We start from the raw sequence: 26018 nt of genomic DNA, 5'->3' as shown, positions 1-26018 counted from the left end.
TCTACAAACTTTCATCAATTTGGAGACAAGAAAACATAATATATCTTATTTTGAGAAATTCCACACAAAAGAGCCCTTCTGCTTATCGTATTTCTTCGTTTCTTCACTTTAAGGTGTCCTATTATGTTCTTCTGAGGAGGTGCAACTAGCAAACAAGACCTCTCCTTTCAATTCTTTGCAGTCTGGTATTTGTGAGTTTTAAAAGACTGGTAAATAATTCGGGAATATTCTATAGAAAAGGAGACCGTTTATCACACACAGCTATTTCCTTGGGGAAATGTCACCTCCTCCATCCACAAGGTCCTTGTCAGGACATCCTTCATGAGCTCCACGGTCAACTTCCCGAGGCTGGGACAGTCATAAAGTCTCATTCCTCTCGTGACATGATTGGGGGAGGGGTGGCTTATGACCCCCCCCCCCCCCCCGCAAGGACCAATAAGATCCTTGCCTGGATTGATAGAAACTCTTAAAAGAAAGAAGTTCCTTTTCATCTGGGGTTGTTCAGCTGGGTTGGTGTGACTCTGGAGCAGCTGTTTGCAATCAGGCTCTTATTTGCAAGCAGTAGAAACCCACTCTGGATAATTTAAGCAGAAAAGACATTTAGGAAAATGTCACTGGGTATCAGAAAGAATCCCTAGGATGGCTGGAGAATCAGGTACTGTTGCCAATAACTGGGAATATGGCCCCCAATTATGCCCCAGGACAGGTCCGGTGAGGACACCATTGCCACCGCAGCTGAGCCCCAAGGTCTCCAGACTGCAGAGCCGACACTGAGCACAGGACCCCAAGACCACCAGAAATGTGAGCTCCTCAGGGAGAAGCCCACTCCATGTTCCTGCTCTTCTTTCTTCTCTCTTTCTTTGCTTTTTCTGTGTCTAGTTCCAAATGTAGGACGGCTGTGTTTGGTCAGTGTCACCTGGGTTACATGCCTGAGCCCCAGCTGCAAAGGCGTTTGGGAAATGAAGCATCTGACATCATCAGTTTCTGCAAAGGGAGGGCATGTGCCCCGCTGAGACTCAGGACGTGGGAAGGTCCCTAAAGTGAGAGGAGTTCCAGATGCTATGGAACAAAAGTCACGGGACAAGCAGTCTGCAGAACTCAGCCTAGGTAGAGAGGGAAGAAGAGCCAAGAAATAGAGAGACAGACAAAACCCAGATGACATGATTGAAGCCTCTGACTCTAGATGTGCTTCAGCCTTTAAAAAAAAAACAACAAACCCTGGCCTATTTATGTTAGCCGATGAATTCTTCTTTTGGCCTAAGTTACAAACTCCCTTTTGAGTTGAGCATCTGTCACTCGTCAACAAGAACCTCCTGCCGTATATGGTGCTGCTTTCTTATTAGTGTCGAAATCATATTCTTGCCTCTTTATTGGGGCATTTTTCCTGAGTTTCCTCTGCCAGCACCTTCTGAATACACTTGATTTCTTGGCCTATGGGCAGGCCTGGGGGGAGGAGGAGGGAAATTACCCTGCCCGCCAGCCAGCCCCCTTGTGGGGGTGTCTGCCTCATCTGGGGACATGCTCCCTCCCATTCAATCCCCCAGCTTTTCTCTCACTTTTCTTCAGTCTCCCGGAGCTGCCACTGGAGGCTGTCAGCCAGCTGCACTGATGGGAGACTCCTCCTTGAAGGGAGACCCAGCAGCACCTGTCCCGGTGAGGGTGCATGGAATTGTGGATGTCTTTCTTGCTGCCTCATGAGGACACCTGACCCAGCAGTGATGCTAACGCAGAGGACAGAAGCCCCTTGGTGAGTTGAATGAAGAGCATTAAGGACAGTGTTTGAGGTCCTGGATCCAGCCATGCTTGAAATCCATTCTTGGGCTCTTCTGTTGCATTAACCAATAAAGTCTTTCCTTTTCCTTAAAAAAAAAAAAAGAATATTATTCTCAGCTGGCGAGCCTGTGAGAGCCATGCTCTGTGTCCAGTTGCAGGATCAAGATGCCCAGTTTGTCTCTAAAATGTGTGGGTTTGTTCAGGGGTCTGTCTGTAAGCACAGGACCAGGAGTCAGATCCTTCCCCTCCAGGAACTGGCATATCTGGGCCCTGTGGAACTAGTTTTTGAGTGTAGGATGCACCCCAAAGATTTATCTTCTGGAGGAGTGCATGTCTTGGAGCTGTGCCCTCAGACTCCAGGGCAGACCTCTTGCTGCAGTTCCCCCTTCATCCTCTGGTCCCCCTACTTCTTGGGCTTGCCCTGGTCACAAGGGACCTTGTAACAGGGAAGAGCTAAATCAGACTCCACGTTGGATCTGTTTCTTTGACTTTAACCTTTGCTTTTCGTTGCTTTTGTTATTATAATCATACATAATGGCCTGCCTCAGGGAACCCTGCCCACCTGTTAGTGCCTGCAAGAAAAAAGAAACTAACACATCCTCTCACAGAGGCTTGTCATTCCAGGAGATGTTTTGTTTTGCAAAAGGTCATTCCTTTTACTTTACTTCCTCACCACCTCTCCCTCTCTGATTCTATGAAAGAAACTGGCATCCAGACTCAGATAAGATGGTTTTTCAGAGACACTAGTCTGCCATCTTCTCAGTCTGCTGGCTTTCTGAATAAAGTCGTATTCCTTGCCTCAACACCTCATCTCCGATTCACTGGCCTGTCATGCAGCGAGGGGAGCAAGCTTGGATTCGGTAACAGTGTCACCTCAGCTTCACAGAGCAGGATGGGGGTGAGGGCTGGACACTCCTTCCTGTCTGTGTGATGCCTTCCCTTCTCTGATGGCACTGGGGGTGAGGCCTTGAGACCTTTGGTCCAGGAGAAGTGGGTGAAAGGTAAAGGAATTTAGGGAACAAAACGGGGGAAGTCTAATATCGGAAGTCTAATATCTCCTTGGCCTTCCAGAATGTAGACCTTCCTCCTGGATGCCTGAGACACTCTGTGGAGAGCCTGGCTCCCTCATCCCATCTACCTGGGAGGCTGGAGAGCAGATTCTGTACATATCCAGCATGTCTGGGGTTTCTGAGAACTGGCCCCTCAACCCCAACTGTCCCTTCCTAGGGAACTGTGATAAATTTCGGACTGCCAGGAGCTGGCGAACGGGCAGAAGAGGGAAGGACAGGGTAAACCTAAGCTGGGCTGGCCTCTCCTCACTCGCTGGACCCCGAGGCACCTGAGCCCTGCCACACATGTGAGCTGATGAGGCCTTTTGTTGTCAGGAAGCAGCTGGTGGGCTATGATGCAGCCGAGCCAAAGCCAAACGACTCTTAAGACATCCCTTAGCACAGGGAACTCTGTTCAATACTCTGTAATAACCTCAATGGGAAAGGAACTTGAAAAAGAATAGGTAGATGTATATGTATAACTGAATCACTTTGCTGTACACCTGAAACTAACACAACATTGTTAATCAACTATACTCCAATATAAAATAAAAATTAAAAAAATTAAATAAAATAAAAAGAAAAGACATCCCTTATCTTGCCCCACCTTGGCGTCCGCATTTAGACTCTAAATCCTTTCTCTGTTTTTGTATTTGCAGTGAATGTACTGAGTAAATAGCAGATGCTAAGAACTGAGTGATGATATGTTTTTAACTCTTCAAACATGGGGATGGCATCTAACTTCTCTCAAAGCCTCCAAACTCTGGGCTATCACACACTTGTTGGCTGCATTTCCCTTTGAACCTAGAAAGTTTTCAGCAGAGGTCGTGGTCAGCAGGTGGTGTGGAGCCCGCAGAAAGTGAAAGCAGGTTTTGACAACGACCTTTCCATTCTTTTTCTTTTTTACATTTTTTTTAAATTGGGGTATAGTTGTTTTACAATGTTGTGTTCGTTTCTACTGTACATCGAAGTGGAGTTCCCTGTGCTACACAGCAGGTTCTTATTAGTTATATATTTTATACATATTAGTGTATATATGTCAATCCCAATCTCCCAATTCATCCTCCCACCCCCGCTTTCCCCCTGACCTTTCCATTCTCTAAGACTTTTCCTTTGCCCATAAAAAAATTGTAGATTAACCTGATAGCAATATGTAAATCAGCTGTCTGCTTCCTCTCATTTTCATCCATTGCTCTGCAAAACCCATCCTTCCTCTGGAAATGGAAGGAACTGATGTAATTGTTCTCTGCCGAGGACAATGTAGGGATTTGGGCTCCTTGCCAAGTATGTTTCCTGCCAGGCCCACTCCTTCACTCGGTTTCGGTTTAATTATGAGCGATTGTTTGGGCTGTGATGTGAAGAAATATTAAAGAATGGAACAAAAAGAAGAGCAGAGTTCAGAATATCCTGCTGTAACTGATTCATGGTTTGGCAAGAACTCTTCACTAGATTTTATGCTTCAGCCTTGTGATGGGATCCTAGGGAGCAACCTTGCCATATAAGCACATAAAGCCCAATTCTCTGGTTTATTTTGAAAAGGGCCAAGGGGAAGCATTTGAGAAATGCAGGAATAACATCAGCCAGCCACGGGGTGAAGTTCTGTGTTAGTCATGGGCAGTGCCCTCCTCCGAGGGACTGAGGTTATTTCAGACTGGACATTCGCACCACCTATATTTAGCTGGTGTGTCACATTTTACTACTTAGTTTTCATATATTTGACAAATCTCCCATTTTGCAGGAAGGCTCTGATCAGTTCTCATGGTTTGTGCTCAGGGAGGGACGTGGAGCTGAGCCCTGGGAGGAAGGTGGGGACAGAGGCTTTTATTCCAGATCTGGGGCTGAATCAGGCAGCCCCGAAGCAGAAGCATCAAGTGACCCCTGATGGGAGAGGGGATGTGGGGCGAGACAGTCTGAGGTCAGACCACAGGGGCATTTATTGTTTCTGTTTGTTGATTAATAAAGTAAAAGACTGTGAATGAAACATGTCACCTGCCATATCAGTAAACAAAGGATGTTGCAGCCATCAAGCCATCACATTATAGCCACCCCCACAGTAAGCCCTGAGAGGGAAATCAGGATGGACACAGGATGCCCGACATCAAACCCTCAGACACTGTAGCTGCCCCCTCCCCAAAGGTGCACCTGGGGGGACTCAGGATGAGAAGGCACAGGATACTGGCCCCAGATAGCTGAGGTACGTACCAAAGGAATGATTTCAGTGAGCCCAAACTCTTGCGTCTTCCCAAACATAGAAAAGCGCTAAGTTCCTTAACTTGAGATGTCTGGTTTCCTTTAATTAACAGTCATCTTTTGATGTTCCGACTACCTGATTTTTGTTGCAAAAACTCCTGTATGTTCTGGCTCATCCTACCTCTTCGGAGCCGTCCCTCAGAGCTATTGGAGAGGCTGCCTCCCGGGCTTGAGGTCCTCAGAAAGTCCTCCGAATAAAATGTAATTCTCAACTTTTAGGTTGTGCCTTCTTTTTGGTTAACGAGGCAAATACAGAAAAGCATAAAAAGAAATTTCAAATTGCCTTGTCCCCCACCGCCTGGAGATAACACCTGCAAACTTCAAGGCTTTCTCTGTGCATAGATTTGTGAATAATTACAAACATTTAACTAAACTGTTTTGTAAAATACTTTTTCAATTAAAATATATCATGAGCATCTCCTTTGTTATTCATTCAAAGGAGGCAAGCTTTAGTGAGTGGAGATGATTGAATTTAATAGCTGTACAAGCACTCTGAGAGTTAGGTTTTGTGTAAATGTATATTGTGTTTTTATTTATTTTTAACTTTATTTTATATTGGAGTATAGTTGATTAACAGTGTTGTAATAGTTTCAGGTTGTGGTTGTTTAAATTGTGTATTTGAAGATCACTGAGGTTGAGCAAATTTTTTTCGTATTTATGGCCATTTATGTAATTCTTTGGTGAACTACCTAGTCATATCTTTGTCCATATTTCTATTGGGGGAGCTTGGATTCATCTTAATCGATTGGAAAGATCTCTCTCTGTTTAACATATTAACACATATTTTGCAGTTTTTTGCCTTCTTATTTTGTTCAGTGTTTTTATTTTTAATTAGGAAGATTTACAACTGTATGCGGTCACATACATTGGGTTTTTTTTTTTTTCCTTTATCTTTTCTTCTGCTTTTATGCCCAGAAAAGCTCTGGGCCCTGAGAGTGTGTACTTTTCACCCACTTTCTTCCAGTTTTTCCACAGACACAATTTTACATTCAACTCCCTCTTACATCTGGAATTCCTTTTGCTGTGTGATATCAGGATGGCTTTGAATTGTCCTTGCCTTTGTGGAATATTCTTTTCTGTCTTGAATTGATTTACATCTGTTCTCATACCATGACCACAGTGGTTGAACTCTTATAAATTTATAATGTGCTTTCATATCTGAGGAGAAGTATTCCCTCTGTTTTACTATTGTTTTGGAATTTGCTTGACTGTTTATGCCAGTTGAGCTTCTTTTGATAAATTTTGTCAAATTTCCTTTGGAAAATTTTCCTCTTCAGGAACATAATGTTTCTCTCCATTCCTTATATTCTTCCTTGATATTTTTGTAGTTTTTCTCACCCACATCTTAACACAGGTAGTCTGTGGGGAAAAAACAAACAAAAAATTAATTTAGTGTTAAAAAAACCAGCTTTGGGTACAATAGAATGCAATAGCTGATAATTTCTTATTCTACAGGCCACTTATGCGCTATTGAGGTATTCTGAGCCCTCGTAGAGAAGAATGATTTCTAATATCTGAATATGGCACAGCAGGAGTTTTAAAGGATTTTTCTTTTTACCAAATGTGTCAAACAAGATCAGATATTTAAAGCCCTCTATACTTCATTGTGTTTACTGGAAAATTTTAATAAGCTTTCATGTTATGATCTTACATATCCAATGAGAAAATGAAGATAATCCTTCTATTAACGGATTATCCCTTCTTTACAAAGCCATCAATGATTAAAATAATTTTTTAACTTAAAGAATGTTTCAATTGAATCAAAGTGTCTAGTAAATAAATATGACTGAAGCAACTGCTTCTTGATGTTCAGCTCAATAGATATTCTGGAGTTATAATTAGTGCTTGCTTGCATTGACTTCTAAGCGATTTGTACTCAACCTGGTTTGTTTCCAAAGATGGAAGAAAATACTGTGCTGCCCATTCTACAGCAAGGGATGTACAAGATTTGTACTAGAGGATGTTGACATGCTTCCACCCAAATAGTTACAGGTAAGTGAAATGAATGGTAAACCAGCACATGTTTGAAGACTATTGTGGGGGATGAGAATCAGGTACCATTGAGAATTTGTCTTCCTCAGCACTGTTGAGAATAGGAACAGGAAATGCCCCAGGTGACACTTGCTGTTAGGGAATTAATGTTAGGAAGAGACCTTGAAGCTTTGTTCCCAAGAAATATAAACAAACTTTCCCTGGCAGGTGAAGGCAGATCATTCTGAAACAAAGGAAGGTGTGAATGAACTTTGATGGGAGTGAGAAGAGAGTATGGAGTGAGAACCTGGTTCCAAGTATGACCACTGGGACTCTTAATCATGTGACAAAGTGGTTGCTGCCCTGCATGTCCGCTTCCACATCTTCACCTAGAGTCCTTTCAGCCACAGAAAAATCAGACCATTTAGTCTTTAGATTTTTCCACTGCCACGAGTAAAGTTGTACCAACGTGCATCTCATCATCCATCTAAAATCACTGTAAAAATGACATTTTAGGGGCTTCCCTGGTGGCGCAGTGGTTGGGAGTCCGCCTGCCGATGCAGAGAGCGCGGGTTCGTGCCCCGGTCCGGGAGGATCCCGCGTGCCGCGGAGCGGCTGGGCCCGTGGGCCGTGGCCGCTGGGCCTGCGCGTCCGGAGCCTGTGCTCCGCAACGGGAGAGGCCACAGCAGTGAGAGGCCCGCATACAGCAAAAAAAAAAAAACAAAAAAAAAATGACATTTTAAGGCTTCCCTGGTGGCGCAGTGGTTGAGAGTCCGCCTGCCGATGCAGGGGACACGGGTTCGTGCCCCGGTCTGGGAGGATCCCACATGCCGCGGAGCGGCTGCGCCCGTGAGCCATGGCCGCTGGGCCTGCGCGTCCGGAGCCTGTGCTCCGCAACAGGAGAGGCCACAACAGTGAGAGGCCCGTGTACCGCAAAAAAGAAAAAAAAAAAAAAAAATGACATTTTATCTCTTTGTGATGAATCTACATACCTACAGGACGTCCCTTTAGTGTCTATAGATGCAGAGATTTCAAATTTGATTTTTATCTAGTGCATGAATCATAAATTATAGTTAAACAAATAAGGGAATAATTGTAAAGGGTGAGTTTCTTCTAAAATTATTGATCTTAATGTTTAGAGTCATTTATAAAGTATGAAAATAGAAATACTCTGCACATACCAGCCCACCCTCACCTTGTTGAGTCATAGGAGAGATGGTTGAGCAGTTCCTGATCAGAGTACTGAGATTAGTACAAATTTGAAATGCTTGATTTCACTGAATAGTGTTTTAGCTAAAGCAATTATACTCAAATGCTCATGGGTATTATGATACACAGTTAAGAATTATTTCACTCCCAAGTAGTAGAGAACTGGATGAATGGGCTTACATAGTGAGGACATTTATTATCTCATATAACAAGAGGTCCAGAGGAGATGCCTCAGAGCAGGCTGGTTCCCTGGCTTCATGCCCTGGAGTCTTCCTCTCTGCTCTGGCCTCAGTGTGTTGGCAGGGGTTGAGCATCTCCCCTCACTGTCTCAAAGCATCATTTCCAGACACAAAATTATCCTGTGGAAGAATATGACTGTTTTCTCTTATTTCTGTTTTTTGAGAGGGTGGAAAATGTTTCCAGAAGTCCCCAGAAGACTTGCCCTCACATCGCATTGGCCAGATCCAGGCCATGTACCTACCCCTAAATGAATCACTGACCAGGGAAGTAATATGACCATTGTGGGCTTAGGCTAATCAGGGTTTACACTCTGAATTACATGGGGGATGAACAAGCAGACGAAATTGGGGTTATACCAGCAAGAAGGAAGGAAGAGGCTGTTGACTGGACAACCAGCATTAGAAAGTGATTTCCCATATACCACACATGCAGGATAATCAAGGAATAATGGCATTTTCAATCAGTTTTAAATATTTTAATATTGACTGAAGTAAAAAGGGAAAGCTACTAAAATTACATGTTTCTGATGTGCCGTTAAAATTTGTATTTATTTGGGAGCTCACAGAGACCTTACATCTTGAAATTTTAAGTTCCTAATCTAGGTGTATCTTTGAGAAATTATATTTTTTTGCTAAGTAAATTAAGGTAGAGTGTATACAAGTGCATTTTTAACAGTACAAAGAACACCCCCAGACCTTAGAAGTGCCTTTAGTCCGTCGTGGTTCTCCTTCTAAGCACAAATTGGCCCAGTGGGAATGAAACCTCTTACAAACTATTGCTTCCTCAATTGCTAAACTCACTGTGCTCTTTTTCTTGCCATGAAACAATTTTCCACTCATGGTACTGTGGAAACACTCATCTGGAAGAAACCTGCGTTTGTCCCTTTGAGAGGTGCTGGTCTCGAGTTCAAACCAATTCCCATCAACCTAATTGCTCCTGCCCCATGGCCTCAGGAGTAAAGAATTTTCCCTTTGTTTGCAACCTGATGGAGGGGCAGGGCTCCCAAAATGTATTGTTTGCAAGAGAAGAGAGAAATATGACTATACAGGACATCCTCTTCTTGGTTTAGTTGCTTTTCTGGCACTGCTGGGTTCTACATTTGGATGTTGCTGCATTTTACAAAACATATTTCTTTTCAAATGGGAGCAGCCCATGCTCACTCAGCTTCTGAGCCATTGACATGATCTCAACCAGACACACGTCAGATTTTCCTGTTGTAAGACTTGGCCTTCAAAGCTAAAAGCCTGCCCCTGCACAGGCCCAGAAGTCTCCTCGATTTGCAGAGGAGGTGTCATGGGAGAAATGAGCCTGCACAGGCTCAGCTGTGGAAGGCTAGGCTGTACTCAGGGTTTCATCTGTGAGTCAGACTGTCCCACCTTTTAGTCCTTTTTCATTTCCACATTTCCTCCTATTGCAGTTTTCCTATCTTTCATCCTTTTTAAAAAAATCCCTTTCATTCTATCCAAATGTAATCTCAGAAAAGGAATCCAATAAACTCAATAACATACAAAGTAAATGCTACAAGGTTAGAAACACATTTGCATTCATCCTTCCCTTGAATTTTCTATTGAGACAAACCTTTAAGTCAAAGGATACATTTCCAATTGTGACATTTTTGTCTTCAAAAAAAGGCAGTAGAAAGCTTTTCTTTCTTTCCTGTTTTCTTGTTTTTCTTATTTGAGGAGTTGGAATTTTTCCTGGGCACCCTGAAATCCTCCCATATACTGAGGTGTCTTCCGAGTATGAGAGAGGGGGCTGTGAGGAAGTGAAAACAGACTGGGAAATAAATGATTGTTAAGATGATGTAAAGGTTCAGAGTCCAATCCTCAGATCAATGAAACTGCTCTATGGCAACCCAGCTCCCCACCCTCCCCACCTGTGAGGCTTTGACAAATGAGGACCATGAGAGCATTTTACGGCCACGTTGGGACTCATGGGCTTATAACTTTGGGTGATCCTTTGACTTTATTAGCAAACTAGACTATTGGGGATAAAGTTTAGATTAGGAATATGTTAGAAAATCCTAAACACTGTATTTATGTCTTACCTACAGCCAAAGTAGAGTGGTGGCAGCTTACATTAAAGAAGATGTGGTACATATATACAATGGAATATTACTCAGCCATAAAGAAGTATGAAACAATGCCATTTGCAGCAATGTGGATGGACTTAGAGATTATCATACTAAGTGAGGTAAGCCAGACAGAGAAAGGAAAATACCATATGATATCACTTATATGTGGAATCTAAAGTATGACACAAACGAACTTATTTACAAAACAGAAATAAACTCACAGACATAGAAAACAAACTTATGGTTACCAAAGGGGAAGGAGAGGGGAGTGATAAATTGGGAGTTTGGGATTAAAATATACACACTACTATATATAAAATAGATAACCAACAAGGACCTACTGTATAGCACAGGGAACTATACTCAATATCTTGTAATAACCTATAATGGAAGAGAATGTAAAAAAGAATATATATATTTGTATATATATGTATAACTGAATCACTTTGCTCTACACCTGAAACTAACACAACATTGTAAATCAACTATATTTCAACAAAAATTAAAACAAATCTCAAGCAATAAAATAGCAAAACCATTAAAACAAGAGAAAAAAAAAGATTCAAGAAAAAGAAGTTAAAGCGTAAGAGTTGTTTTATACCAGAAAATTATTTATATTAAACTATTCTTTGGAGCATAAAAATTAGTGCTGACCTTAGACTCAAGAAGCAGGTAAGGGGTATACAGTTCTCATGATCTTCCTTGATAATCCATCAAGAGGGAAAAAGAAAGCCTAGCTCTCAACTCAGGAAGGAATCTATCATGTAGGATTTTATATGGGGAACTGAACATACAGAAGAAAAGATGATTTATTCCTGGAGAGTCATTTTTGTCAAATGTGGATAGCTATTTAAAATATTAAGAGATTTGAAAAGTTTGGGGACAAAGAGTTTTATGGTGAGCTGCAATTGGTTTTTCCTGATAGATTTGACTCTTGAGATTAAAGGAGGTAACGGAATCTTTTTTTTTGGGATACGCGGGCCTCTCGCTGCCGTGGCCTCTCCCGCTGCGGAGCACAGACTCCAGACGCACACGCTCAGCAGCCATGGCTCACGGGCACAGCCGCTCCGCGGCATGTGGGATCCTCCCAGACCGGGGCACGAACCTGCGTCCCCTGCATCAGCAGGCGGACTCTCAACCACTGCGCCACCAGGGAAGCCCCTAACGGGATCGATTTTAAGAACCTCAAAAAATGTTTTCTGGAATGTTGCCCAGGCGCAAGGTTCTGGGGAGATGCCCCGAGCACCCCGGCATCCTCTCTTGGGGAAAAGGATTTTACACAACCCCATGGGGCTGTTCAAGTATTCAATTTGCCAGCGACTCAGAAACAAAAATGGAATCAAATGCTTTCTTGAAACTTATATAGTCCCTCTCGTATAAGCCTGAAAAGGTGCCCAATAATAGCTATGGTAAACAATTGTGCCCTGGGCATGAGAGAGCAGACCGCTTGGATTTCTGAATCTTTTTTTTCTGGGCTCTTGAAAGAGAGAGATAACGTCTAGCAAATTGGGTAGAGTAAGTTCAGAGCTGCTTTTGCTGTGTAATCTTTACTCAGGGAAAGCAAATTGTAGCCCCAAAGCCATCCAAGAGAAACTGAGAGGCACCCAGCTCAACTGTCTGAGAACTGGGCAAGGCTTGTGATGGGAAAGCAATGCAGCACAAAGCCCTTTCACCTGCTACCCTGTGATGCAGATGGTTTGCTATGGACCGAGATAAGTTGGATTTATGGGAGGGGTCTCCCCAAAGGGTCTAGCACACAATCCTCTCTCCTGGTCAAACAGGAAAGTCATTCATCTGTAAACAACATCCAGGAGAAAATGGCCCTTGAAGATGGTATCTGGGCAAAAGCATTGTGTGCTGGTGAAAGAAACTCCTTGTTTCCATAGAGGTGGAGGAATCATTGAGGCTTCTAATTCTCGTCTGCCTCTTTTCTGAAAGGTCACTGCCTAGATTTTCTCATTTACAGCACCTGACACGGCTACTTCTGCCAGGATTCATTAGTACCATCTCGATGATTCCCTTTGCCAATTAGAAAGAATTTCACCTTAATGAGGGTCTGGGACACTAAACGACTCAACATTGCCAGCTCAAGTGACAACTGGGAGAGACATGCACATTGTCAAAGACATAGATGTTTGTTTTTCCCAATCTAATGAAATCATACAGCCTCATTATGCTCATAATGCATTTATCTTGGCAGCCAACCAAGGGAATGCTTGTTGATTACATCAGCCATCAACTCAGATGTTCAATACAAGCTCCGAGTTAGGCCAGGTCAGTACAGTTCAAAAGATCTGCACTGGCCAGTAATTACCTTCCTTTTGATCTAATTACTGTTCTGACTTGTCAACTACTAGGATATGGGCATTGCTTTTAAATCAGAGATTCTCACATTCCTGCTATAGTTCTCATCCTGGGAGGGCATAGCCCCCCGCCACCGCCACCCCCAGGGTGTCTGGAAATGTGGGGGGGTGCATTTTGGATTGTCCCAATCAGATTTTAGTAGACAGGGATCAAGGATGCTAACAATATCGGAACATGTAGGACAGACCCATCCAAGGAAGGACTGCATCACCCAAAATGTCTCAGGTGAGAAATATTGCCTGACATCTACCTCTCAGACTTGGGTTGGGTCCTCTTAGGGTCCACTTATGTCCATGTGAAGCAAATCTCCTGAAATACACAACCAACTGGTAATGGCACAGGTGACCAAATTCAAAACATCTCTCACAGTGAACTATGGTACAACAGAAGTCACCTTGTATAAAGCCACAAAGACACATATTTAAGTCTCTCATATTTGCCAGTGGTGTGACTTCTGCCAAATGTCTTAACGGCTACAAGCCTTGGTTTCTAGGTCAGTAAAATGAAGGTATAAAAACCTACCTCACATGGCTGTGAGCATTAAAATAGATGATGAGTGTGTGATCACATGATATCTATCATGTCTATATGGCCTGAGGCTTCTGCTCTCTGGGACACTGACTTAGAAAAAAGAGACCTCAGCCTGGTCCCCAGAAGGTCAAGGGTCTCACAAAGCACACATTCATTTATTAGTTTGGGAAGACAATCTGTCCCTCCACTCAGGGCTGCACATAACAGGGGTCGCCATTCATATCTCATGAAAGAATTCTCCAAGAAGTTACCACCAGGGCTAGTCTCCTCTGGCCTTTGGTCTTGCCTGGCCCTGGTAGAGATTCAGGGTAGAGAAGTTTCAATGGAACAGGGAGAGAGGCAGAGCTGTAACAAGCCCTAAGGACTCAAGGGCAATGCAGGGCAGGTGCTTTCTGATAGGCACTGATCTGGCATCTTTGTCCAAACATACAGACACCCAGGGTCTTGCACAACCACAAGGGAAGGGCTGGGACTGAGGGGTGGATCCACGCAGATCAAGTCTAAAAGCGGCAATGGAGGGCCGGCCCCCAATGGAAAGGACAGAAAAGTGTCTTGTGGGGGGTGAATAGGAGGAGGAACAGTTCCTTCAAGGAAAGGCCCCCATGGGCTGCAATAGAGTGGACTCCAAACCTGGCCACCATTAAACACAGGGCCGTTGCTACTTTGAATAGATTTAGTAACAATCCCAATGTTTTAAACCATTCAATCCTTTACAGATCTGTTACTTATGTTGGTCTATTTATACCAAAGGGGAAAGCTGGGGAGGAGGGATAAATTAGGAATTTGGGAGTAACATATACACACTACTGTATATAAAATAATCAACAAGGACCTACTATATAGCACAGGTAATCTACTCAATATTCTGTAATAACCTATATGGGAAAAAAAATCTGAAAAAGAATATATATATATATATATATATATATATATATAAAATGTATATATATGTATGTATAACTGAATCACTTTGCTGTACACCTGAAACTAACACAACATTTCAAGTCAACCACACTTCAGTGAAAAATAAATAAATAAAAATAAGTAAATAATTGTAGAATTTTAAATGATTGGTTAGAATAACAAAATAACTTATTATTTTATTTAAAATTACAAAACAGTACTTATTTATTGTAGAAAATTTAGAAAACAGTTAAGCAAAAATAAGAACATTTAAAGCACTTAAAGTCCCACGGAGAGAGAACCATGATGAACATTTCAGTGAATTTCCTCCAGGTGTTATTACTGACATAGAAATAATAAAAGAAAAAGACTAACATCACACTTTAGATGCTTTCTTCTTTTTTCACTTGCAAGACCAAATCTTTCTAGTTGGGCTGGTCATCTGGTGAGTTCAGAGGGTGCTTCTGTGTGGTGTGAGATGGTGAACGGGTCAGGGGGCGGGGTGGGAGAGGGTTTCCAGGGGAAAGTGCTCATTGTGTGCCATTGACCTGGAGACCTGATTCACATCCGCCTGGGGACCAGGAGGCGGCTGTTCCTGATGGGAGGCCAAGTGGCCGGGGAGCCAAATGAAAAGGTTACGTCTGCTTGAAAACAACACTCAGGGCCCTCCTGGAAGAACCCTGGCCTCCAGCTTTGCTTCCTGGTTCGGGCTTCAGTAGAGCTGGGACTTTCAGAGGCTTCAAAAAGATACCAGTGGTCTTTGTGTTGTTTATGTTGGGGCAAAGCACATCCCCCACCCCCACCCCCCACCCCCGCCCCAAGCAGCTTCTTTTTCTCCCTGTAACAACCTTGTATGAACATTTTCCCCAAGCATTGGGAGATCTACATCATTTCAAATGGATGCCTGGTCGTCCACTGAATGTATTAGAATAAGGGAAAAGAATTTCCTATTGTCGAGCATTTAGCTTGTTTCCAACTCTCGACTTGTTTTCAAATAGTGTTTGTCATGTTAAAACACAGTTTAACATGTTTGTCATGTTAAAAATAAAGTTAAGCAAATAATTGTGTAACCTGAAAACAAAATTATGATTAATAAACACCCTGGTTATTCATGTATGAGACAGAGCACAAACTAGAAGAAACACCAGAGATGGACACGCCCCTGGCTGTGCTTTTGAAGGACGTAGTTTAATCTCTTTTTGTTTACACTGTAGGAAATTGAGAGGTAGCAGAGCTAAACTACTTGTTCCAATCACATGACAAGTGAATGAAAACTACAGGTTTCTGACGTTCTGTCTTGTATCCTTTATCTGGTTAACGTTTAAATTCAATCGTGTTAGATGTAATAATTAAATAAATAAGAAAAGAAGAAGATGGGAGTTGCTGCTAATAATTCCAGCATTAGGGACTTCCCTGGTGGTGCAGTGGTTAAGAATCCATCTATCAATGCAGGGGACACGGGTTCGAGCCCTGGTCCGGGGAGATCCCACATGCTACGGAGCAACTAAGCCTGTACACCACAACTACTGAGCCTGCGTTCTAGAGCCCGTGAGCCACAACTACTGAGCCCCCATGACACAACTACTGAAGCCCTTGCACCTAGAGCCTGTGCTCTGCAACAAGAGAAGCCACTGCAAGGAAAAGCTGGCACACCACAATGAAGAGTAGCCCCTGCTTGCGACAGCTAGAGAAAGCTCACGTGCAGCAACGAAGACCCAGCAGAGCCAAAAATAAAAAATAAATTTAAAAAAAGGTTTTAAAAAAATTCCAGCATTCTATCTACCCAAGGCCTATAGAAATATTTTTTTGTTATTCAAATATATTTCCATTTATTTCCAAGGAATGGTGCCCTGAAAAAGTACCATGGGTATTTGTTCTCTTCAACCCACACCATTTTTAAAATTAAATAAATAAATAATTAATTAATTCTAACAACTTTATTGGAATATAATTGCTTTACAATGTTGTGTTAGTTCCTGCTGTATAACAAAGAGAATCAGCTATATGTATACATATATCCCCATATCCCCTCCCTCTTGCATCACCCTCCCACCCTCCCTATCCCACCCCTCTAGGTGGTCACACAGCACCGAGCTGATCTCCCTGCAGACCCACACCATTTTAATTTTAAACCTTTTCAATGCCTTTTATATTCGTGCAGCCAACTTTTTGCCAAGAGAGTTTCACCTGTCCCATTTCCTGGTCCTGTCTCCTGTGATTTAATTTTGTTTCTGTGAACTCTGGCTGCCAAGTCACTTAGGTTAGTGTTCAGGTTCAGAGCACTTACTGTGTCAGGGATTTCTTTTTTAATTTAATAAAAGAGGCTTTTTCACATCTTTCATCAGGTTTGCAATAATCTCAGGCACATCCCTAAAGGTACAGCCTCTGTTCTCCCTTACATTGTGGTTTGAATCTCACTGTTGTGACACCAAAGTAGTCCAGGCACATTCCTAAAGTTGCAGCCTCTGTTCTCCCTTACATTGTGGTTTGAATCCCACTGTTGTGACACCAAAGTAGTCCAGGCATCTCCCTGTGTGACCCGGAAGAATGCTGGGCCTGATGCAGGAAGCATTCTCCCCCCTCCCTGCCCTCTGTGCCCATCACTGGTGTCTGTGAGGACCTCCAATTCCAGGAGGATGACCTAGAATCCTATCAAAAAATCAGAGCTGCAATACCCCTTCCTGTCATTCTTTTAAGGATAATTGATAGACATTCTTTTATTTGTGATGATTTATTCACAGCAAAAATAAAATTATTATTCAGTGGTGTTCTGGGCACATCACATCTCTCTAGTTTTTTGTTGGTCAGTTTGCAGTGATGTTATACTCAGAGAGAACCACAGATTAGATTAAGGAAGAGTTCCGTTTCCCTTGATGTGGGACTCAAGATGGGACTTCAGAGGCGCCGGCAGTTCTTTGTCTTGCTTCTCAGACTCACATAATGGAACGTAGATCTTAGAAAGGATCCCTCTGCCCAAATCACCCGGTTTAATTTAATAGGCTGCTTCATCAGGACTGGGAGACTTTATCTTCCATCCTGCATTAACATGTCCATTCCAAGCAGTATGGAAAAATGGGACATGACTCAGGAAGAAAAATTTGAGGATGTGCTCAGACATAGCTTTTAGAAAAATCAATGACACATGTTGTAATACATCATATTTTCAGGGTTTAAAAACATAACTTTATTAATTAATATAATAAAAGGCTTACAAGACATAAACAGAAAAAACAAACACCCTGATTCCGTGAGCTCAGCTGGTGAACCAAGAGCAGAAGTATTATGAGGCTCTTTGCTGCCCTCTGGCGGTTGATCATCTCTATAACACAGACCTGGCTCTGGCTATTTGAACTAGCTTTCAGAAACTATTATCAGGGAAATTCTTCTACAGAGTAATTTTGATGTGGAATGAGCTGGTGCATTCTATAATAACTTTTGGCAGAAAATTATACTTTGGAATTGATAATCAATTAAACTTCTTATTAAATTCTATGAAAGTTGTAATAAAAATTATTTAGTATATTATAGGTAGAAACTTAATATTGAAAGACTATAAAATGTGGTTTGCTTTAGGTAAACTTCTGTTAAATAGAATTCTTCTGACATTCATAAGGGAAAATACTCCATATTGCACTGTTGTATAAAATAGAGCTTCCACCCATATTTCCATTTGGCCATAACAGGTGTTTTCCATTGGCCATAACAGGTATGCAATTTAAAATATTATTAATAAATGTCACTTCTTTTCCCAGAATATTTGGAGATATTAGATATTTTCTTTTCTTCTTTAAATTGTATTCTTTGAGTATCTTTCCTGACATGGGGCCATGTTTGGGAGAATTTCATACTCTTATGGTGTTCCTTTCTTCCAAATTCCTTTAAATTTCAGTGAGACGATATCAAAAGTGCTAGAATCTTAAAGACATACCAGGCTGAGTTATGGGCATGTAAGCTAGTGGGTTAGAGCTGTTTTGCTTTCTAGTTCTCTTGTCTTGCCTCCTAATGCTGTTGGGCTCCCTACCACATAGACCTAATAACCTGGGAGAGAGGGTAAGGAAGGATGTGGTTCAAATCACACTTTGGGGTCATCATTATTCTAGGGTTCAAATTCACAAATGAAATCAATAACTTTAAAAGGACATTGATGTGTAAGTTATAATCTAGCATCATCTGTCCCACACTTGATTTGGGGGATTTTTTACATAATAAATTTACAGATGATCTTCGAATGTTGCCTCTTGATTCAACCAGATTTGACAACCATAAAGTCCTAACAACAACTTCTACAGTTTGTTGAGAACCAACTAAATTCTGAGGTACTCTTGTGGCCTCCTCTGTACTGTATTCCCTCAAATCAAAAACAAAGGTGACATACACCATCATTTTGTGTATCACCAAGGAAGGAAAAAATGTGCAATTAAAGTATTACTAAACACGTTATTATCACATAGAGTTTTTGTTGTGTAAATGTAGAAAGAGTTGTTTTGGACTTAACTAAACGTTGGTTTACTTCATCACATATCGCTCTTGTGCTTATCTAAGAAGGAAAGTACAAGCAAATTCAATGGGTTAAAGAATCCTAAAAGTTTTGTTTTCTTTGATTTTTTGCATTCAGAGTTTATTGAATCACTTCTCACTAAGAGCTGTCGAGGTTCTTGCTTCTCTAACCATTATAGTCTTCTGTACCTTTGAGAATGTAGGTGACACAGCATTTCTTCCAAGTTGCTTCCTTATGACCCCTGGGATTTCCTTCCCCAATGCTGACACCTTTTCCGCTAGGTTTGGTTTGGTGTTTTCTTAAGTGTCAGCAGAAGGTTTTCAGGCAACAACCAGGACCCACACTCCTTCCTTGAACAATTCTGCAATGGTCTTTGACTGGAAGTTAAGTTGCCAGTCGTGCGAGGAGGGTTAACAGCAAGTTTGCGCGTGGACAGACCGTGACATCAGGATTGTGACTGCTCCCTTTCTGATGGTGACCTAAGATGCTGTAGATTGAGATGCATTCCCATTCTGGAGGTGCTCAGATGTGGGGGAAACATGCTTTTCCAAATCAGTGAAGTGTGGTGTGGTACCCTTTAATCCTGATTATAACCCTGGGAGGTAGGGATTGTTTTCTCTGATTTACAGATGATTCTGTGAAGCTATAGCCCTGAAGGAAGATTCCAGAACACAGAGAACAGACTCTATAAAGAGGGATGGTTGCCTTGAAGTAACTAGAAGAAACAAAAAGTGGTTGGACCAGTTCATGTCACCTGACATCATGTACCCTGTTTTCAAAGAAACATGTTTATTATGAATGATGTGTTCAGAGGACCCAGAAAAGAATTTCACATGATATTGCAGAATTTGCAAAAGCTCTGATAAAATGTAAATGGCCTTTGATTGTGACTTCTGAAAAGCAAATAAAGAGATGTTCTATAACATTTTTGCATCGTATCCTGAAGCAAAATCATTGAAGCTGCAGTGACTGCTTCAGGATCATGAGACTGGGCTGTTGACGTTATATTTGTAAATGGGCAGCAAGGCTGCTCCCTGGAGAAATTTTAATCATCTTCAGCAAAGATACAAAAGCCTCTTCAGAAGTGTACAATAAATGCTGGAGAGGGTGTGGAGAAAAGGGAACCCTCTTACACTGTTGGTGGGAATGTAAATTGGTATAGCCACTGTGGAAAACAGTATGGAGGTTCCTCAAAAAACTAAAAATAGGGTTGCCATATGATCCAGCAATCCCACTCCTGGGCATATATCCAGACAATAATTTGAAAAGATATGTGCACCCCTATATTCATAGCAGCACTATTCACAATAGCCAAGACATGTAAAAAACCTAAATGTCCATGGCAGATGAATGGATAAAGAAGATGTGGTATATATATACAATGGAATAAATACTACTCAGCCATAAAAAAGAATGAAATAATGCCATTTGCAGCAACATGGATGAACCTAGAGATTATCATACTAAGTGAAGTAAGTCAAAAAGAGAAAGACAAATACCATATGATATCACTCATGTGGAATCTAAAATATGACACAAATGAACATATCTGTGAAACAGAAACAGACTCACAGACACAGAGAGCAGACGTGTGGTTGCCAAGGGGGAAGGGGGCTGGGGGAGGGATGGAGTGGGAGTTTGGGATTAGCAGATGCAAATTATTATGTATAGAATGGATAAACAACAAGGTCCTACTGTATAGCACAGGGAACTATATTCAATATCCTGTGATAAATCATAATGGAAAAGAATATGAAAAAGAATATATAATATACATACACATATAAATGAATCACTTTGCTATACAGCAGAAATGAAACACAACATTAAAAACCAACTATACTTCAATAAAATTTTTTAAAAAGGAAAAAAAAAATGGTTCATAGCAGGACTTGGTGGCTAAGGAAACCATCCTATTGAAACAAGAATGTGTCAACAAATTTTCTGAGGTGGCTCCAAGGCACTGCTTGAGGAATGTAAGCTGCTAGCAAGCTGTCAACATTTGGCCTCAGAAGATACCTTTTATGAAGAAATCACGTCATTACTCCACAGGGTAGTCATTGTTTTAAGTGGGCCACACTCCATGCAGCTCAGCCCTTTCTCGTTATTGTAAAGACATTGTGTAGAAGTGATATCTTTTTATCCCCTGGGGGACATTCGGTAGTGTCTATGGACAATTTTGACTTTCACATCTGGTGGTGGTGCTGGTGGTGCTATTGGCATCTAGTGGGTGGAAAACAGGGAGGCTGCTGACTATCCTACTGTAACCGAGCAGGACCCTATGGGGCCTTCCCAGGATAGACTGCTCTCCCCATGTCCTCTGACTGCCTCTGGTTTGTAGAAAAGCTGTAGTCTCCCAGGCTTCCTCTGAGTCACAAAAGACTGCTCAAGAATTAATGATTGAAAGGATGTGAACAGGTAGTGACAAATCAGCAGTTGGGCCAGGAGAACTGGTAAGAATTTAAACAGTAAGTTGGTCATATGACAGTCACAGAATCTTTAGTTCCTCCCTGAATTACCTAGTATGGGATGCATATTTCCTGAGTTGCTCTACAGAGGCTAAAACCCCCACCAGATGGAAGCTAACTACTTGATGATCATGAGTACATAGCTCCCAGACCTACTGGAGCTTGAGGATTGATGATGTTAACCCCTGTGACACGGCCCTGTGACCTCACCATCAACCAATCAGAGAATTGTGCATGAGCTGATCACACACCCTGTGACTCCCCTCCCTCACCCGGCCTTTAAAAATGTTTATGTAAAACCCATTGGGGCGGGGCTTCCCTGGTGGCGCAGTGGTTAAGAATCCTCCTGCCAATTCAGGGGACACGGGTTTGAGCTCTGGTCCAGGAAGGTACCACATGCCGTGGAGCAACTAAGCCCGTGTGCCACAACTGCTGAGTCTGCGTGCAGCAACTACTGAAGCCCGAACGCCTAGAGCCCGTGCTCTGCAACAAGGGAAGCCACTGCAATGAGAAGCCCGCGCACAGCAACGAAGAGTAGCCCCTGCTCACCGCAACTAGAAAAAGCCTGTGTGCAGCAACGAAGACCCAACACAGTCAAAAATAAAAATAAATAAAATAAATAAATTTATATAAAAAAAAAAACAACCATGGGCGAGTTCGGGTCCTTAGAGCATGAGTTGCCCCATTATCCTTGATGGGCCCTGCAACAAACCTTCTCTGCTCACTGTGTGTTGGGCACATGAACTTGTGTTGGACAACAGTACAAGTCATAAGACAGCCTCACAACACAGAATTATCAGGCCCCAAATGTCGATGGTGCTGAGGCTGAGATTCTCTGGTCTGGCCCCTAATTGTCCGTCAGCTCCCACAGTTAGCATCCCTTCTGCAAAGCCCATCTGGGTGTCTCTCCTGTTAGCACACTGTGCTCACTATCTTCACAGAGCTAACACAGTTCTAAAATCAACTACATTTCTTTACCTCTCTTCACCTTATTCTTTAAGTTCCTTGAGGACAGGACTGTAATTTGGTCACTGTTGTGTCCTCAGACACTGGTACTGTGCCTGAGTGTATTAAATTGTTACTAATCCATGACAGAAATCCAATTAGAGCTCTCTTAGGCAAAATAAAGAATCTCAGGAAATGAAAACCCCATCCTCAGCGAGGTCAGGGATATAGCTGGAGTTCAGGATGTGGACTGAAAAAAATGCACAACCTCAAAGTTGAGAATTATGTTTTATTTGGGGACCTTACTGCGGACTATAGCCTGGCATACAGCCTCTTGGATATCTATGAGGGTTTGGTCCAAAGAGGTAAGGGAGGACCCAAGATATATAGGTTTTTTTGCTGGGAAAAAAACCCCATATAGTCAAACATCAAAGATTACTGCTAATCACAAAAAAACCCCCAAGGTATCTCAAGTTAATGATTTTAGTGCCTTTCTATATATGGGAAGATGCAAGAGTCTGGGCTCATTGAAATTATTCCTTAGGTATGTATCTTAACTATCTAAGGCAAGTATCTTGTTTTTCTCCATCCCGAATCAAAGGAGTTGTGTCGGGTCATGTACAGAATGAAAGGGTCCCTCCCTCAGATTTCAGCCACATCCTTGAGTCCCCAGCTCCCCACTGACTGGTTATTCTGTCCAGAAAGATGAGATTTTCTTAGAGTTTTATCCTCCTGTGGGTTATGCAGTTACAAGTGACCGGGCCCGCCCTTAGGAGAGGCTGCAAGAGACAAGAGGAAGGGAAAAAATAATGTGAATTTCTCCCACCCTCTTTTCACAATAGTTTTTCCTGTATCTCTCTTAGCATCAGTCACTCTGCTACAGAAATATCTGTGAAAGTGAATATATTCACTTTCTTTTGCAGTGGCCTCCAGGAGTACAATAAAAGCCCTAGAGGCATTTAGCAGAGCTGCCAAAGTTGCATAGCGCATCGGCTCTTTACATAGAACTGGGTGGCTGGTTATTTGTGTAGAATCTATGACTCCTGCTAGGATGTCAGCTTCACTCCTGTGCTGTCACAGCTGTGTCTCTAACAGGTGGCACATGGCTGGGCACAGGGTGGGTATTAGATAAATATTTGTTGTCATCTGTTCCAGTGACAGACTTCAGCACCCTAACCATTTAAAGTTGAACTACAGAAAATTATTATTATTTTTTATGTGTTCCATTTTGATGCAGTCTATTTATTATCAAAGATTGTGTAATGTGTGTTTCATGGCCAATCTCAGACTGTGTCATTCTTTTAAAAATTTTTTTACTTTTATATTGGAGTATGGTTGATTTACAATGTTATGTTAGTTTCAGGTGTATAACACAGTGATTCAGTTTTATATATATATATATATTCTTTTTCAGAATTTTTTCCCATATAGTTTATTACAGAGTATTGAGTAGAGTTCCCTGCGCTATACAATAGGTCCTTAGTAGTTATCTATTTTATATAGAGTAGTGTGTATATGTTAAACCCAGTCTCCTAATTTATCCCTCTCTCCCTTCCCCTGTTTTCTATGTCTGTGAGTCTGTTTCTGACTATAGAAAATTACATTTCCGAAGTTTAAAAATTTATTAATGAGCTAATATAGCATTAGGCAAGTGTCTCTGTTATCCAAGACAGAAACGGGGACCTGGGCTGGCTGGCTGGCTGGGCACCCCTGATGTGAGGACTCAATGGGAACGTCCCCTCCTTCCCCCCACCTGGCCGCATGCTGGCCTCTCTGGTCCAAAGCCCCAGGTTTGGGGCTTGTAGAAAGTAAACCCAGCTGGTGGGGACTGTTGGAATACAATTCTGGTCTATACACAGCCATGTTTACAACCTCTTCTTCTAGATTGCTAATTGAGTCATCTGGAGGAGAGCAATGAAATCTTAAAGCTCTTTGAGGAAGGTCCAGAAAACAAACTAAAGTGAAACATCAGCAGTGTTCTGGTTGGGTAATATTTCCCTGAAATGTATTTAGCTTGCCTTCTGTTTTTTCATTCAGTACATATTGCTTGTGCCTATTTTGTGAGAGGCAACATGTAGCGCACTGTGAGGGATAAAAAGAAGTACTTATTTAAAAAGCTATGGCCACTGCTCCAAGGCCAGCTAGTGTTCTGCCAGCTAAGTGCTCTGAGAGGCTGACAGCCCTTTCTCCACCACCGTTTCTGCCCCTTCTCAGGGCCCTTCCACCCGCCCACGTCTCCTTCTCAGGCAGTCTTATCCCTGCTAAGTCGGTGGTGGGCCATGGAACACTGGGCGTGCTGTCCCTTGCCCCCCAATTTGGAGTGGATCAGAAGTGTGTCCTGGATCCTAGCTGGACAGTTTGATTCCTTTCCTGATGATTTTGAATTGGGAACAAGTTCTGAATTTGGCAAAGCTTCCATGCCGATGTGCGCTCAGATGGGAAACTGCCTTTTTTTTTTTTTTTTTTTTTGCCGTACGTGGGCCTCTCACTGTTGTGGCCTCTCCCGTTGCGGAGCACAGGCTCCGGACGCGCAGGCTCAGCGGCCATGGCTCACGGGCCCAGCCGCTCCGCGGCATGTGGGACCTTCCCGGACCGGGACACGAAGCCGTGTCCCCTGCATCGGCAGGCGGACTCTCAACCACTGCGCCACCAGGGAAGCCCGGAAACTGCCATTTTGAGCAGACTCTTGGGGCCAGTGGCTAATTAGTAAAGAAAGTGTATTATCTACACAGCAGAACAAAAGGGAGAAGAGAAGGGAGAGGGGATCTGAGGAAAGAGTCCAAGTCGGCCTCTGAGAGATGGAGAGAGAATTCTGCTTGGTTCCTAATGTCCCCCACAGGCCAGTTATGCTTCTGTCCTTGGATTCCAGAAGATGCCGGATTCCTTATGGTTAAAACTCCTGTTAGTGCCAACTTGAGTGGTTTTCTGGGTTGTTTTCTTTTAACAATGAAATTCTTCTTGATTAAAATGAAAAAAAAAAAAAGAAATACAAGCTAAATAGAAGTATAAACAGTAATGTAAAAGAAGAACCAGCCAATCATTGTGACTGGTTAATTCAGAAGATGGGCATATTAATTTTACATCTTCTCTAAATTATCGCTCAGCTCCCCCTCCCCACATTTCTAAGAATGAAAGTTGAAAAGCAGTGTCCTGAAATGTTCAATTATTTTATCTCTGATGGATGACTTAAAAAAATTTAATTATGTAGGAATATCTTTCGCCACTTTGGTGATAGCCCTTAGCAGCTCCAATGTCCTTGGTCAAAAACCACTTGCTGGCAAGAATGCAACTTGAGATAATTATGGCCTTTGTGCACTGAGTTTATTTTCTGAAGGTTATTTTGATTTATGATGACTCAGCTCCTCAGTCTATGTGGTTAACTTTTGGGGGGGTGGGCCGGGGGATTGGTCTTCATGTATTACCAAGCTCTGTCTTCAAAAAGCATGAAATTAAAGGAACCATAGTTCCTTTTCTTACCTCAATTCGTTTAACTTTCTCTGGGTGTTTAACATGAAGGTTCTCAACAAGAGAGCTCCTGTCTTACTAAACTGATAATTATCAAGGTAGTGGGTTATTGTCTAGGCTTATTTATTTATTTTTTTAGTGCCCTAGCCAAGGATTAGAAATAGTCCTTTTAATTTGTCTTCTTCAGTATCTCTTCTTTGACTTTCTCTGCTTTAGGACATTTTTTCTCCTGAAGGAACCCTGCAGATGAAAAGTCTATTTGCCCTTCCTCTCTTAGT

The 26018-nt window shown here is 42.2% G+C and overlaps 1 long non-coding RNA gene across 3 annotated transcripts; it reads left to right on the top strand.

Annotated features, from left to right (window-relative positions):
* The first annotated feature begins 1132 nt into the window (after positions 1-1132).
* Positions 1133-19770, top strand: LOC141279747 (uncharacterized). 3 transcript variants are annotated; one of them, XR_012334527.1, is made up of 4 exons: positions 1133-1747; positions 6971-7064; positions 10546-10685; positions 15817-19770. It is a non-coding gene; the product is annotated as an uncharacterized lncRNA (long non-coding RNA). The 3 variants fall into 3 exon arrangements; XR_012334526.1 differs by having other exon boundaries at positions 1139-1747; positions 19469-19770; XR_012334525.1 differs by having other exon boundaries at positions 1261-1747; positions 10546-19770.
* The last annotated feature ends 6248 nt before the right edge of the window (positions 19771-26018 follow it).

The sequence above is a fragment of the Tursiops truncatus genome, chromosome 10 (assembly GCF_011762595.2).
Source record: "Tursiops truncatus isolate mTurTru1 chromosome 10, mTurTru1.mat.Y, whole genome shotgun sequence".
Lineage (NCBI taxonomy): Eukaryota > Metazoa > Chordata > Mammalia > Artiodactyla > Delphinidae > Tursiops > Tursiops truncatus.
This window is presented reverse-complemented; position numbering and strand designations above follow the sequence as displayed.